The 16,855-nt window shown below is 45.8% G+C and overlaps 1 long non-coding RNA gene across 4 annotated transcripts in view; it reads left to right on the top strand.

Moving 5' to 3' along the window:
* LOC139593262 (uncharacterized) overlaps positions 1-16,855 on the top strand; it is a 76,097-nt gene that overhangs the window by 32,983 nt on the left and 26,259 nt on the right. For 3 of the 4 annotated variants that reach the window (XR_011680234.1, XR_011680235.1, XR_011680233.1), the window contains exon 3: positions 2,070-2,238. The exons of the other annotated variant lie outside the window; for it this stretch is intronic. This is a non-coding gene — a long non-coding RNA (uncharacterized lncRNA). The remainder of the gene's footprint in view (positions 1-2,069; positions 2,239-16,855) is intronic. 4 annotated transcript variants of the gene reach the window in all.

The raw sequence follows: 16,855 nt of genomic DNA, 5'->3' as shown, positions 1-16,855 counted from the left end.
GTACAGCAAGGTTAAGTCTGGATCTTTTCAGTGGGAGGAGGAAACCTCCCAAGCTGAAAACTGTGCTCCCATTCCCTGTCCTCATCCAATGCCTAGACTCATGTCAAGCATCAATATTGTGTGAAACACAAGCCCTAGTACATATCAATGTAAAAATCCTTGAATTCGAGCAAGTTCCATCACACTCCAGGGAATGTCCAGTTTCCCAACTTGTTTTCTGCTCCTTCTGTGCCTTGATTCATGCTAGACATGGATTTAGTCTTTTAAAAAAGACACCTGGATTGAACAAAACAGTCTTTTTACTGAAAAACCTGTCCTGAAAAAATTTAGTCCTGAAAAACCACACTCAAACATCCCTCCCACTCCCTTGCTGCAAGTGCAGTGCTGGGCATAAGTCATCTCTCCAAATGCAGGTGTCAAACTCAGAAAAGGAAAACCAAGCAAACTCCCGGGACTCCAGTTAGTCAACTGACTGGATCTGCACTGAGTGTAAAGCACAAGCTACACTCCAGAACTCACTGACACCTCCCTGAAATCCTGAGGATGCACAGTTGGAGACCCAAAGCCAGACCTATAACGTGCTGTAGAAAAATAACAGCTGCCGTGAGGTCCCAAGTCTTGCCATAGCAGGGACTCTTTGGCAGGTATTTCAGAGTCAACACATCTAGACCCCTAACATTATTCCCATCCAGTACTGGTGTGTATTTTAACTTGGACAGTGCCCAATCTGCACAGTTAGTGTTTTCCACACAAAAAATGCCTGGTTGGTAAACTTCCAAGAAGTTCTATTTTAGATTCAATGAAGAATAGCAGCTTTCCATGGAACTTAACTTTGTTCTTTCTTCCTCTCTTTTCCCTCACCCCAAGATTCCTAAAACACCCATAAATTTTCATTTGGAAAGAAATGCTACCTGGGGTGCCTCATGGATGTCAGAGTTCATTTGTTCTGTCCTTCAGGCAGTAGGATAGTTTCATTAGAAGCCCTTTTGTGCCTTGAAAAAATACCTGGGGGGGCAAGGAAGGTTACAGTGTCCCATCTTTACCTTTTCATTGAACTGCTTTTCCTGAAGAGAGTACAGTAGAGGCTCTGTTGTTGACTTCTGAAAATTCACAATTTTAACACTGTGCTGCTGCTCCTGTGGTGTGTATGAGTGTATGGTCACTCATCACCATGAAGGCTGAGAAGCAGAATCACAGCTGTGGAGAAGCCACCCCTCCATGCTCAGAGTATAGATCTGCTAATGTGCAATTGCCTCAAAGTGGGAGATATACACAAATCCTACTGGAAACCTCTTATTCTCCTGCATCCAGGTTCTCCTACTTCTGCATAAGAGCTGTCCCACAGCCTGCAAACCATGTCCTAAACAGCTGAAATTTGCAGGAGCATGCCATCTCCTTATCAGCTCCCACTTTGTGGTACATTTCTATACTTGTTTTGTCCCCTTCTGTGTCTCCATAGCTCTCAGAAAGAACTGAGCTCCTTCCAAGTTGTAATGATCCTCACTTGTTCACTCCCTCACAAACAGAAATCACTTTGGCCAAAAGCCAGGACTGCAGAAAGGGCCAGGCACATACACGGGCAGCTTAAAAGCACCTCAGCTTTGGGAAATCCTGCTGGGCTGTAACAGCTGCCACAAACCCAAATCATATCAAGCAAGGCCTGTCTGATAATTCTTTGGCTCAATCCCCAAACTGGCTAAACTGCTTTTCCATACAAAGTATTTCCAGGTGGGTTATTAGGTCCTGTATCCCTTCCATGTTGTATTCTCTCATGGTTGAAAAAGACATTCCGTAGAACAAGCTATTTTTAACAGAAAAGCAAATATTCTCCTTTATATTTCTGGCTCCTCTAAACCAGAAGGATACTTTGCAAGACACAAACTGTTCCCACTGAGTAGCACATGGGTCTTATCTGCCCACAGTGTCTGTGCCTGTGCAGGACTTTCAGTTGGGGATATAATTTACATTTTCACAAGGAGATTGCTAGTAGAAGTACCAGTGTGAAGAGTTATGCAAGTATGAAGGGTCATGCTCTGTTAAATCTAGTTTCCCTTCCTGTATTTTTACAGCAGCATCACTACAGCCACATTTGAGTCTGTGCTGCTTTAATTGTACCAGAGGAGTTAAAAGGAAAGAACTGAGCCAAGCGTGCCCCACAGCTGGTTCTGGCTGAGCTGTGTGAGTCGCAGTGTGAGAAGGCGGCAGAAGCCTGGCTCCATGCAGCCCTCCCAGCTTCAGGTAGGCACACCTGGGCTGTTTTACCTGTGTGCACACGAGAGCCATCAGTAAAGCCTTGCTGAAATAGCTGCACCTAAATAAACCCTTCATGGTGTAAGAGAGCAAAGCTTTGGGAGGGCTGGTTTGTGGCACTCCCTGTGGTGGATGGAGCAGGCATTGATCGACCTGCTGTGACTCTGGTCCATTGCAAAAATCTATGCCCAAGGCGAACAGGATTGTTGGAAAACAACCACAAGTGCGAGACCTGTAGATCTGTAACTAGATACTGCACGACAGAAGTAGATAAGGAAAAAACAGGGCTTTCATTTGAAAACTGTAAGAAAAAAAAAAAGGTTTGTTGGTTGATTTGAGTCTCTCGGGTCTCTGAAGGGAGGTGGAGACAGAACAGTATGAAACCCAGAGGTTTCTGTGAGTTAGAACAAACTGTTTCACTTTGAGACGCTTGCAGACACGATGATCCGGACATGTGTCTTTAGGAAAAAAAAAAAAATACCCCGCAGTGACCAACAAAATCTGGCCAGGCAGCGATCGCCGAGGTCTGACCGAGCTGCGGGTGAGAGGCCTGTCCCCAGGGCGGGCTGCCTGCGGCACACGGTGCCAGCCAGCATTTCTTTCTCAGCGCTGCTGGGAAGAGGCAGGTCTCGATGGGAGCCCTGTCAGCTGCGTGCCGCCTCGCCAGGCCTGTGCTCCGGGCTGCAGGCAGGGCCGGAGCTCGGGCTGCAGCGCTGCAGGCAGGCCCGCGGCACCGCCATGACTCAGGCTCCCGGCTGCCCTGTACGGCCTTCCTCCCCGGGCCGCGATCCTGACATCGCCCACTCTGGATACCGTCATCTTTTTCCAAAGACAGCGCTGCCAAGCGCTGCTGCCAGCAGCTCACGGCTGTGCCAGGCACTCGGCCAAAGCTCCTGCCCTTAGCCCACGGCAGCCCGGCTCGTCGATGAGTCCCAGTGAGACAGCGTGAGGGCTCCTCTGGGCTGCAGAACAAGCTGGGAGTCCTGGAAAAACTGCGGCATTACCAGCCTGGCAGAGCCTGGAGAGAGGAGCCTCGTGCTCTTGCGGGAGAGCAAAACAAAGCAGGAGCTGTTGCAAACACTTTCTATTTCCTCCCAGTGAATAGTAGAAAGCCCCACCCAAATTTCACTCCTCACTCCCACTTTATGTTAAAAAACAAACACACTCAAAAAAAAAAAAAAAAGAAAAAAAGTCAACATTTGCTACTGCGTGTTGTCCTTGCTTCCATGTGACCCAGGCATGTGATTAAGTTGTTGATACTTGTTTTTTATAGGATCAAATTCATAGCTGCTGTAGAAGCCCGTGTAACTTGTCAAAGCAATTCTCTACCCTGGCAAGTTACACAAGCTGAGGAGCTTCCGTCGGCCACAGGGTATCCTGCCCATCTCAGCCTTCTCCCTGCATGTGTGGCTCCTTCTCTCCATCCCAGCAAAGCCACCAGTTGTATACATTTTTAGGAAAATAGGCAAAATCCCTCTTAGCTGCGCTGCAGATCTTGGTGAGAGGCCCCCACCCCATGGCAAGTCAGTATTTTCTTCCAGCCTTTCTTTCTTCCTTTTGGAAGTGCTGCTTAAATACAAGAGAAGGATAAGACTCCACCAAAAAAAAAAAAAAAAAAAAAAAAGGCCCAGCTTGCCAGCCTGCTGCACGCTCTGTGTTTGGTTTTCGCTCACAGCCTGCACAGCCCTGCCTGTGTGGATCTGTTGAGTCATGTTGCATGGCTGGATGGGATGGGGCTGTTTGCTTCCAGCCTGCTTTCTGTTCCCAGGTCTCCTGAACCATCAAATGTAACCCATGCTAGGGAGCCACAGTGTTGCCCTCAGGCCCCTTTCCCTCCTTGGCAGGCAGGAGCTCTGGGGGATCAAGGGGTCATGCAGAGCCTGTGTTGGGAAAGCATGGGGACGCCCTTTTCCTGATGGGGTAGAAATAACCATAATAACCATGGCCCTGCTCGTGGTGTCTCCCTGTGACCAGTGTGCAATGCACTGGGCCACGTCAACCCAGCAGCCACTTCTCAGGTCTCAGTAGTTCCTGTAAATAATGGGGGGAGCCTCTGCATCCGTGACTGCCTTTGAGCAAGCCTCTGAGATACCTACACAGGGCTCTGCTGCTGGAGTTGGCCAGGGACCAGGCCAGCACCTGACCTGAGGTGTCCTGTTTATGAACCTGGAGTCCAGACACAGGTCCATGATTACACAGAGGCACAAGAAGGAACCAGTGCTCCACTGTTGCTCCTCAGCACCCTGTCAAGACAGCAGTGGGGGTGTGAAATGCCTGTGTCTTCCCTCAGCGTTAATTCCTGAGAACCACAGAATCATGGGATGTGTCAGGCTGGAAGGGACCCCAGTGGGGCATCTGGTCCAACTCCCTGCTCAAGCAGGGCCATCCTAGAGCACATGGCACAGGATTGTGTTTAGACACCTCTCTGGGTGTATTGAGGCAGAAGACATAAGTGTCAACCTTAGAGATCTCCCCAGTTTGCCCCAAATCCATGTGTGCTTCCAACTGATGCAACACAGTCTTCTTGGGATATGCTTTTAATTACAAATGAGCTTTTTGTTCACAGTAGTAGGTACTACCTTTCCTTAGGGCTTTAACTGCTTACAAAGTTGTTCCTGCAGCAGTGGTGTCCCCTCCACTCTTTCTGCTGGGCTGACTGGTGTTAAATTGCTGTGGATGCTTCTACCTGCAGCCATCGCCAAGCAATGGAGACGGTGCATGTTTTTTGAAGCAGGAATCAGCTGTAACAGTCCTGTAATCTCCCCCATACAGAAAAACATTTTATTTTTCTATGGGAGTCTTATTTTGTTTCTGTCAAACATAAAGCTTGAAGGCAGCACTGGACGCATGCTTGCTTTTCCCCTTTCCCAATGTTTCCCTTCTTCTCTACTTTGCCACTCTATCTTCCTTCTTGTTGGAAAGGTAAATCTTTGAACATAACAATTTATCTCTTTTCATAATGCCTGGATTTGAATAAGAAAGTCACAATCTCTAAAACTCATTGAAAACTCTTTGAGTTGCCCCATTCTTTGGGGAAAAAATGTGATGTTGGTGTTCTTCTGTTTTAAAAAAAATATTTTGAAAAAGCACATTGCTTTTAATGGCAATTCAGACTGTCAGAACCAGGAAGTTTTAGGCTTTCTGTGCTGAAGTAAGAAATAATAAAATTGATAACTTTGTTTGGGTTGGAAAAGACCTTCAAAGATCATCTGGTCCACCCCCACTGCTGTGGGCAGGGACATTGTTCAACTGGATCATCCGACCTGTCTTTTAATATTTCCAGTGATGGACATCCACTTTTCTGGGCAAGCTGTGCCAGTGTTTGGATGTTAGTCAGCATACATCATATCCCCAAAATATATTTATTTATACCTTTTTTAGTTTTTTGGTATTCTGGTCATCTTGATCATGGCCTGTGTGAGCACCTAGTTGCTTCTCTAGGCTCTCTCCTGTGGCATGCTAGTCTGAAATTCCTTCTCTCCCAAGGAACTCAGGCAGCTCATGTCTGATTTGCATCGGACTTCTTGTGTCTCTGACACAGGCTGAGGTCTCTGCGCACTACTGGTTTCTTTTTGCTGAACAGGAGCCTCTAAATTTTTAAAAATATTTATTCCCGTGGTTGGGGAAGGTTCTCTTTTGCCAGATCACCAAACCATCAGCATGGAGATGCCAATTATCCATAGGTCCCTGAGCAATTAGTTAGATGGGGTTGAGTGTGTGGTATTCAGGAGCAGTCAGTATATATATTTTTTTTCAGATCAGTATAGCTTGTTGTTTCTTGTTGAAAATTACTTTCTGATATTAACAACCCCCTGTCTTCTCAGAACTCTCTTTTTTTTCCTTAGTGATGCCAGCAGGAAACCTATTTCTGATGGCAGATGTTTATAGGAGTAATAGACCTTCAGTTTTCCAGATTTTAACTGAAATGTCTACTTTGCATTTCAAAAAAAAGAGAGTCTGAAATACATTGAGAAGGTCTGCCACTTTCTGAGAAACTCTATTAAAAATTAATTTTCAGTTCCTTCCTTTTTTGCCTGCCAATATTCTCTGGCAGGTGGGTGTTTTTTCTGGCCAGGAGGGGGGCTAATCCACATCTGTTTTCTTCTTAGCCTGGCAAGGCCTATAGGTCAGAGATTGCTCTGGTATTTGTGCTGCTGCTGAGGGCAATAGGCTGAAGCTCTTCACAAAAAACAGTTCAGCTGCTTTCATTCTCCTGAATCAACAGCTACTTGCAAAACCAGAGAGGAGTATTTTTGCCAGTCTCAGATCTCTCTTATTTCCCCATGAAAAGTTACACAGACTTCTGTGCCAGGCAGTGGAGAAGCATCAACTCTCCTCAGTGGTCATCACAATTAACTTGAAGCTGTGAGCCAGAGCTGCATTTCATGAGCCCAGAGCTTTCCTGTGCAGGAGCTTTAGCCTTAGTGAGGGCTGCCACATTAGAGATGAGCTTCCAGGCTCTCAACAGCAAGTCTGTTGCAATAACTCTGTTGATCAAATAAAGTTTCTGTTCACAGCGCAGAGCCAAAAACTGTTTTTGAATGCAGCCTTGAGGGGTATTTCTTGGCTCATAGTCAATGTTTTAAGCAATGTGCTGCTCTACAAGTCATTACCAATGTTTGAAATCTCTTCCTTCTTACTATTATCCTCAGAGATGTGGAATGAAGACTATTTACCTTTCCCTCATAGTTCATTATGATTATTAAGCCAGGTATGAGGATTTGTGCATGAGAGTTGAATATCGCAGGCCTGTTCTGGCTGTGATATTATTTTCAGAAGTGAGTATATTCAGAAATATGGCCAAGTTTTTCTTTTTTTCTTCTCCTAACTGTATTTGTGTACAAAGATTTCAAGATTTCACAATACCATGTTGTATATGCACTCTGTGCTGAAAGCAGTAATAACAAGCAATAACACTGCCACATTACCTAGACACTTAAACAAGCCTCTTCATTAACAAACTGCTACCTCTACCTTCAGATTCCAGTGCCTGGTCTCACCACTGCTCATTCTCTCAGCTGCCTTCCCACCCTCCCCAGTGAATTTAAAGCTATTTTGGGGTCCCACCTGCCCCCTTGGGTCCTACCAGCTCCTGTGAAACAGATCCTGAGGTCATCTCAGAGAAGTGAGGAGTGACCGAGGTCCCAGCATAGATGGGGAATGTGGGCACTTGCAGATGTGTCCCCACCACACCCACAGCAGCTGTTTCCAGCTGGAACCACCATGTGCTGCTGTGCAGTGCCATGCAGGGGTGCTGGGGGGTGGGAAGGGGTGTATATCTGCATTGGCACTGGGTTACATGGCAGCAAAAGAGCAAAGCTTGTTCAGCCAGGTTTTGATCAACCTGGCTATGCTGATTCTAGCCCTGGGGGCACCTTGGGCTCTGCAGACTACCTTCACTTGGTGCAGTGGAGGTGGATCCTGAAGTCCTTCATGGCTTTCTAGCTACACGATTGAGCCCTGTTTTCAAACAAGCTCATTTACATGAGACTTCCACACATTAACAATTACGTTCAGGCTCCTCCATGCCAAAATCTCTTTGGAAAATGCAAGTTGCTGTTATAAGTCACTGCAGACAGTGGGTGGATTAATTGTCTCATCTGAAGTCTGTGAGTAATATTTCTCTCAGCCCCTTTTTCCAAGGATGGGGAGATGGCAGTGGTGAAGATCCTGCTGTAGATGGAAGTGGGAACACAGAGAGAAAGCTGCAATGGGTACAGAGCCTGAACTGTCCTCTTCTTCGCTTTTAAATTTAGTCTTGACAGGTCACTGTGGAACAACCTGATGTATTTGTTCTCTGGATGGAGAAAACAGAAATTTCTCAGACTTTTTATTTGTCTCGTTTCATAAGCACTTCACCCATTCTTAAATAAAAATGAGATGTCTGCATAGACCATGAGCACTTTCACATTGTACAGTTTTCTCCTGAAAAGCAAACTTTTCCTGCTCTGAAGACAGTGGGTTTTTGCTGGGCACATCAATTTGCACATTCTCCCCACTGGCACTGTCCTTTATCTTCTGCTTCCAGGTCACCATGACACTGCATTGGAGTCTGCAGGAACAAGACTGTTTCATGACTTCTTCATGTAGCACCTACAAAAGCGAGGTTTTAATTTAAACACACATCCCTAGTTGATAAATACAATAAATTAGTATCATGAAAATGGATAACTGGGAGTTGCATTTCATTGTGGAAATAGTACCTAATATGGGAATAATTCCTAACTCTAAGGGTTCCAGTGCTCCTTTTGCTTTGCTTTGAGCACTCAAAAGCATGCTCACTGCAAGATGGTTTGTGTTAGGAATGATGACATTTGCTTAATTAAATTTCAAAAATATCTAAGTGGCAGCCCTACTGGGCCAGAGTCAAGAACTTTTCCATGTTTTCTGGTGCTCAGGCAATGCTGTTGGTTGGTGACTACTGAGTTTTCAGTTTATACTCTCAACAACACGTTGCTGATGGCAAATATGATCTGACTCTTTGGTCTGGAAGCCTTACCAATACAAATCTGTCTTTATAACTTACCTATGCTACTCTAGCCAAAGAGAAAGCAGCATTAACTAATAATTCTATAGATATGTGGATGACTCTTATTAATAATATAACCAGGTATTTTATTAATGTTAGTCCCTGAGAGCAAATGCTCATAACCAGGATCATACTGCATTGGACTCTCAGCAAGGAACAGGACATACATGCTCCAAAGTGGTTGGCTGCAAGAAAAAATAGATGGATATAGGTAGGATCATATAGAGCCAGGAGCAGGTATGGGGACAAGGCTCTGCTAGCAGAACTGAGCAATGGGGACAGTGTCTCATCTTGCATGGAGCTGTCACCAAGGTTAAGTCAACCTGTCTCAAAACTGTGTCCATGAAGAAAAAGAGACAGGTCATTGCCATGGAAGACTCCCTTCTGAAGGGAGAAGAAGGCCCCATATGCTGGCTAGAATCACTTCTGAGGGAGGTCTGCTGCCTGTCTGGGACATGGGTTAAAGATGTGAAGAGAAAGGTTCTTACCCTCGGATTGTTCTCCACTATTAGTTTTCAGGTAGGCAGCAATGAAGTTGCACCAGGAAGTTCAAAGGCAATCAGGAGACACTTCAGAGCTTCGGGACAATTGGTTAAGGGATCTGGACCACAGGCAGTGTTCTCCCTTATCCTACCAATTGCAGGGGATGATAAGGAAAGAAATAGGAAGAGGCAACAGATCAATACCTGTCTCTGAGCCTGGTGTCACCCACAACATTTGGGGGACTTTGATCATGGGTCAGTTTACATGACAGCAGGGCCACTGGTCACAGATGGGGCATACCTGTGTCAGAGGGGGAAAAGGATTTTGCCCTGAATACTTGGAAAAATTTGTTCACCAAAGGGATTGTCAAGCATTGGAACAGGCTGCCTAGGGAAGTAATGGAGTCACTGTTCCTGGAGGTATTTAAAAGACATATAGCTGTGGCACTGAGGGACATGGTTTAGTGGTGCACTTGGAGCTGCTGGGTTAACAGTTGGACCCAATGCTGTTATAACTCTTTTCCAACATAAATGATTCTATGGTTCTATGACTGCATTCCGGCCTATCCATGTGCCTTTAAAATCAATACTCAAGATCCTCTCAGTTGGTAGATCAGAACAGGGCTGTCTTTTAAGCAGTAGAAAATGTTCAGATACCAAAAAGACCATGTAAAGCAGTGTGTACATACAAAATGTTGTCAGTTCCTGGCACTTACCAGGTACTCCTCCAGCTCCAGAGTGTGCATACAGCCCCATACATGTAGCAGCTCCCCCAGACCTCATGCCAGTCTCCCTGGAACTTGAAAATGTGGTACATGCAGGTGTACTTTCTAATGGCAGCACATTTCAGCAAGGTGCAGTGTTAGGTGCTAGTGCAGCTCTGAGGGAACTGTAGCTGCTCTGTGTCATCTTTCACTGATGCCACCTTTGCTTCTGTCTCCATTCAATCTGTTTTAATTAGGTTCATCATAGCCACCACAATACTGCTGCAGCAGAGCTCCCCAGAATGTCTGGCCCTGTCAGTACCTGGCACAGTGAGCAGAGGTTGTAGGGCTGCTGTCTGCCGTGAGGAGAGCTAACAGAGCTGCTGGGACCAAGTCATCATGGGCTGAATGCAGTTTGGGGTGAAAAGGCCAGCACAGGCGCTCAGCTGCCAGAACACTCATGGGTGGAGAGGAGCCCTGAGGCAGCACTTTTGTGCCACGTCTTCACTTTGAGGTTTGGATCTGGCCTTGAGGGCATCTCAGAGCCCTGGGAGGCTTTGAGGGTGGTACTGGGGCTGTGTATGGGTGTGCTGTTGATGCATTATGGAATTCAGAGGGCAAAAGCTTGGTCAAAGAAACAGCAGTTAGTCCAGAGGTGCCTAAAACTGAAGAGAACAGACAGAGCAAGTAATCCAGATGTATCCAACTGGACAAAACAAGTTGTATATAAACAGTCTCAAACTGTTTATGAAGTCCAAAAGAAAGAGGAATACAAAAGATTATTTTTCTGTCTGAGAGCAGAGGACACATGCTGGTTCTTTGTCCCTTCCACCATTGTTGGACAGCTTGTTGCTGGTGATGACATGGTCTGTGCCTGTGGTGTTTTGGAGTGTGGGTCTTCCCATGTTACACAAGCGCTTCCATTGGTCACCCAGCCATTTCTGCAGTCTCTGCCAGATACATCAGGAGAAGAATAACAACTACAGGCACCCGCTCATTTGACTTCTTTCTCTTCTGCCCTTCTTGTATCAGAGCAGCAAATCATCCCCTGCCCTGGAGCAATCAGTCATTAACAAGGACCTTGCTACTGCCAGGGCTCTTCTCAAGCCACTGCAGTCAAGATGACTTCTGGGAAAGAGAAAGCAAGTTAGATTTTTGTCTGCTGCAAAAAGGGAAAAACAACTGTTTTAAAACTCTGTTTTTCTTTTTTTTTTACCCCATACCCATACAGGAGGGCAGGGTAAGGCTGCAGCACTGCTGAGAGATGGCTTGTCAGAAGCTTGTCTGCCATGATGAGTAAATAAAAACTCAGCAAATAGATCCCCTTTTCCCAAGAGAGGGGGAAGTTGGCAGAGGACATCCAGAGGATGCAAAGGGCTAGCAAACATTGCAAAGATTGGAGTTGCATGGAGTTGCAGATCTCTGGCTAGAGAGAGAAATTGTTTCAGGCAGCCAGAGGATGCTTCATGATCCCTCTGTTAGCAGAAAAGGAGCCTGCTAAAGTGTCTGTGGTGTGCATGAGTGGAAGCAGCAATAAAGTAACTGTGCCAGGATCCTCAAGTGAACAGAACCTGCTGCAAGGAGACATGGTCTGGGTTATTTGATGACAAGCAGAATTCCCAGCAGCAATTGCCTCCTGCCCTGGGATATCTCTTCTTCTACCATTTAGTTCTGAGTGAAGCAATTGGACTGTCAACACTCATGGCTAGACCATGCTCACAGGACCACAAGCCATGTTTCTGCAGCAAAGTGGAGACTGGAGGTGGACACAATGCACTGCTGGCTGTGGGAGAAGGAGGGGTGGAGAGGGGCTAAGATTTCTTAACCTTTTCTGCTAGCTTCTTGGAAAGAAGACTGCAGGACCAGCTCCTTAGTTGGCATAAAAAAGATACGTATCCATGGAGCTGAAGAGTGTTCATTTCCTTCACTAGGAAAAGAACAGAAACACAAAATTGTTGTTTGGAAAAGTCCTGTGAAGGCCCAAGGTCATCCAGGCTCCTGCTTAGCGCAGGACTATCACATTAGATCAAGTCAGCTTTGGCATTGTCTAGCCAAGTCTTGAAAGCCTCCAATGATGGAGAATGCACAGTCTCCCTCTCTGGGACATGTTTTCTGCTAATGTCCATTCTCTTCTCCCAAGCTCCAGGCCGGGTTTGTTGCCCCCTATTTGTCCATCTGTTGCTTGCAGAATGGATTGGGGTCTGTCCATCTCCTCCCGAGGGAGGCGTGACTGGCAATAGGGTCCTGTTGGATCACCCCTCCATCCCCCTCTCTCTGGACTAAACCCAGCTCACTCAGCCTCTGCTCCTAGCTCATACACTCTGCCCCAGCTGTCTCAGACCACTCTGAGTGGCTCTGCTCACACTGAGGGGTCCAGAGCAGCACAGAACATCACCCATGGCCTCTGTGGAACAGAGGCTTCCCTCTCCCTGCCAGCTACGTGCCTCCTCCTGCAGTCTGCCAGGCACTTTGTCCTGCTGGTGATGCCAGCACACGCTGGGCTCAAACAAGGTGGGACCTGCAATTATAGCAACATGAAAAGCAGCAGAGGTCTCATTCACTGCATGGAGGTAGTACAGTAAGCAAACAGATTTAAAATCCAATTTCATAGACACAGAGATTACATTAATCTCTTTTAATAGCTAAACAATTCAGTTTTCAAGACAGGACAAAGCATGGGATATTCTTGACAAAACTGGTGCTTCAAAGGTGCCTACATCAGATTTCCAATCCTAACTCCTAAGCTCCTAATGGTAGAACCGATTGTATCTTTTCATACAGTAGTGCTACAAAACTTGCTTTTAATCTCCTCTTTTTATAACACGCTGTAGCTGCCTGGGCTTGCCTGTGGGAAGCAAATGTAGATTGTCTTTGCCTTCAAGTACCATATGAGGAAACTTACCCAGCCCTTACCAACTGATCTTGGGGGCCTGTGGAGCAATAAAAGCCCAAGTTATCAAAGTATCTGTAAACTGGCTCCTGATTTCTAGCTGGAGTACCTCCCTGAATCTGGACCCTTTGATTTAAGGTAGCTGCTTTCTTTCACCATGTCTCAACAGGCAGGAAAGAGCATAGCTTTAATTCCTGTTGGCTCAGTCACATTAGCTCAACATGACTGAAAACCCCCCTTCACCCCTAGAAATGCAAAAGTGAATGTGGATCTACATTGGAATCTTCTGCCCTTGTAGTAAGTACTGTGTAATATACAGGGATGTTTCTATACGGGCAAAAATATTGGTGTAAAATGCTTTTCTTGTTGACACTGTTTTGCTTGGAGAATCCAAGTTATCTGTCCTGGGGAAGGCACTATTTTTTGAACTAGATTGAACATTTTTAGAGAATTTTCAGGTCTTGTGGTCTAGCCATATCCATTTTGGATTGATTTCTAGTGTTTGTGTTGTGAGTTAGGGCTCTGACAAATGAACTCTAACAAGTGATGGTGAGGTGACTGAAGAGGACCCACCCAGCTGCTTTTGCTGCTCTGCTGGCAAAGATTACAGTCCCTGCAGTGGAGCTGGCAGAAGACAACATTTGTCCAGGGCAAAGCTGCTCCAAATGGCATTTGAGTTGAAATCTCCAAGGAGGTGGGCTTAGACTAAAGAGAAGACTGTGAACTAGACATACTGAGATGTTGTCCATAATGGTTTATGCCCACCTAGAACAGCTCTGCTTCTGTGCCTCAAGTCCTAACAGATCCTGCCCCATGTTCCTGTCCCCTCCTTTACACCAGAACTGGCAGTCATCTGATGCTAATACAAAATTATATAGAGACTTCAAGCCAGCCAAATTTTCTTCTCATTCACCCAGAAGGTGTGGAGGGGACTGAAACACCACCAACTTCTATCAGATTAATAATCATGGTAACCTGTTTCTCAGGTAGCAGTAAAAGTGTTCCTGGGTCTCAGTGCCACTCTACCCTGTGGTCGCAGAGTGATGTAAAGCAACAGCAGGTGACATTGTCTTCATCTGCTCATTTGTTTTCCACCCAAACAATAATCTGGGACCACAGCCTTCTCCTGATGCTCCTGCATGGCCAGCTAGCAAGGCTCTGCTGCCAGGGAAGTCCCTTCTCCTGTCCTGTTCTGCTGCAGGGGTAACCTGCTGTGGGGGTGGCCTGGCTGTCAGGAACGGAGCTGGCATGAGCAGTTGTCTCTTTCCTCTCCTGACTCAGGGGATGTCTGGCCAGAGACTGCCCTTGCACCCCCATGCAGCAACAAGCAGGAACCACAGCAGGAGTCAGGACTGACTGACCTGAGCACTATTTCCTGGCTAAATTACATGAGAGTTTTCCTCTCCCTAGCCCATTACTAACATGGCAAAAAATCAGTGGGAAAATGCCTGGGCCTTAAATATACAATGAGCCTTTCCCCACCCATTACCACCTAACTGATAAGCTGCTCCAGGCTATCTTGTTTATGTTTATGAGTCTTTAATACCTCGTAGCATTTGCGTTTGCCTTGAAGCTACAGGCAGCTATGTGCTGTAGCATGCTAAATTTTCTTGCTGTAAGTACAAACAGATGTTTGAAGATCTGCTTTGAAGCAAATCTATGCCCTCTACATTCTCTCCCAAGACTCCTCAGGAGCAGTATGCATCACTGTATTCAGAGGAAAGCCTTGAAGGGCAGTGAGAGAGGAGACACATAGGAATAGTTAGCAGTGGAACAGGAACACAGTCATATTTCTATTGCATAAATCCTTTACACCAACGCTTCGGACAGCAGTGTGCATTAAAGAATTTGCAGGGCCTCATTTCTACAAAGCAGCTGCTGCTGTATGCACATCTTTTAGGCTTGCCTAGCCTAAGTCACTAGCTAGATCCTTGTTGCCCTCAAGAGCTATTTCCTGCAGCCTAAATAATTTCCCTGATACCAAAAATCTCAGGATGAGCAGAAGTAGTAAAACCTGAGCAATGTGCACAGATGGCTCTTGTTCACTTCCACTGCTTCTGCCAGCTGCTCTTAGGTGTGGAAAAGCTTCAGGAGGCGCACTCAAGTGGCACTAAGCAATTTGACTCTCTCAAAAACTCCATTTAGAGTCAAAACCTGTGAGATACCCCTGATACTTCATGTTGCATGCAAAATAATGGGGAAGCTTAAACAGCTTCTGCCTCAGGCTGCTCCCAGTTTGTGTCAGAACACAACAGAAAGCCTGAGAGGGAAAGGTAAGATGGCAGTGGTGAAAGCAGCCAAGATTGTGCGGTGATTGTGCTGTGTGGGAGGTTGCAGCCAGGACTCTCAAATGACTCAAACCACTATGGTATGGTTTTGGTTTTATTTCTTCTTTTCTCACATTTTGAGGGAGAAGAGGGTGTGTCTGCAGGTTCAGATGCTAGCTTGGAACTTGGGTGATCTACATTCAGGTATCTGCCTTGCCAGTGACTGACTCCCTTGTGTATGCTGGTCCCATCCTTCTGCCTTTTGCCCCTCATTTTCCAAGGAAGAATGTGTTTCCATACCCCTGAGGTATGTGAGGTTAATACCTGTGAGGAATTTAGCTACAGAGAGAGAGTAATATCAGGCCACGAAGTGGTTTGGTCTGCATTACCTTTTTACTGTAGGCAATGGACAGCAAAGAGGATCCTTCAGAGCACTGTGTGTAGCTGACTTTTAAATGCAAAGCAGTGTTTGACCTGAGCTGCATAGGGAGCTGATATTGTGCTGTAAATCTCTCTAATTCCCTCTGCAGAATGCTTTTTCTTAATTCTGCTTCATTTCATACCTCTCACATTTCTTGCTTAAACATGAAAACTATTCATATCTATATTTATAGAATTCTTTTTCATTTCCTAGTAACCACTCTTTGTCTTGCCTAGTTCCATTTCATCTGCTACAGTTCTTCCTCCCTTCCTCCTCCTCCTCCTCATCCATGAGCTTAGGGGATCTCAAAAGGACCTATCTGGGAGCCTGAAAGCTGCTTGCTGTACCCCTCCTTACCCAGCACCCCTAAAGTGGCCTGAGTGGAGAAAAGAAGACATTCTGGGGGGACAGCTGACTGCAGGGCCTTCCCCTGAGGATTACACTGTGTACATCAGTACTGTAGTTAACAAATCTTGTCAGAGGTAGTGGTTCCTGCAAGTCATGTACAGCAGATCTCCTTTAAGCAGCAATGAAATTTGTGATGTTTTTGTTTGATATCTGCAACCTCAGGGGAAAGAAACTGTGACTCTTGCCTTGTGTTTGCAGCTGAAAACTTATTAAGGACAGAAAAGAAGATGCGCCTCTATTTTTTTAATCTTTTGCATGTACAAACAGGGTTTTTTCAGTGTAAATTGAGAGGTGTAAAGCTCTGTGGGAGTGATCTCCTTCTAGGAATTTATTTCATGTGGCTGTGAGGGGCTCAGCAAGATAGGATGGGAAAAATAAAAGAAAGAGGCCCAAATCTCTAGATAACTGAAAAAATGAAAGTGCCCAGTGAACAAATCCTCACACAAAATCTCCTTTTTCTCCAAAAGAAATGAAACCTTTCCCAGGAATCTGACAACTACTTATAGTGTTTTGTGTTCTAAAGAACAGCCAAGTTACACTAGGAAGTATGACCTGCCCAATCATAAGTCAAAACAAATAAATATTCTTGGGGTTTGCCTTTTTCCTGCTCAGTGCCAGTTTTTCTGCGCCTAGCATGAGTCTTTTAATAAATTCTCCATGAACATGGAGGCCAGGGAGGCAGCTCTCTGGCCCTGTCACCTCCACAGTGGCCGAAAAAACACAGAAGAGCTCAGATAGCCAATGATCCCACATCCCAACAGGTTGGCACTCCATTTTTGACCTTGCTAGTTCTCAGTGCAGGGCTTCCTGCTCGATCTTGTCTTTCAAGGAGGGACTGTCCAGTTCCCTTTTAGAAAGGGCACTTTTTTAAATTGTCCTTGTTTGAAAGAAAACACTGTGTGGG

This window comes from Agelaius tricolor, unplaced genomic scaffold (assembly GCF_023055355.1).
Source record: "Agelaius tricolor isolate 1412-34295 unplaced genomic scaffold, bAgeTri1.0.p SCAF_9, whole genome shotgun sequence".
NCBI lineage: Eukaryota > Metazoa > Chordata > Aves > Passeriformes > Icteridae > Agelaius > Agelaius tricolor.
This window is presented reverse-complemented; position numbering and strand designations above follow the sequence as displayed.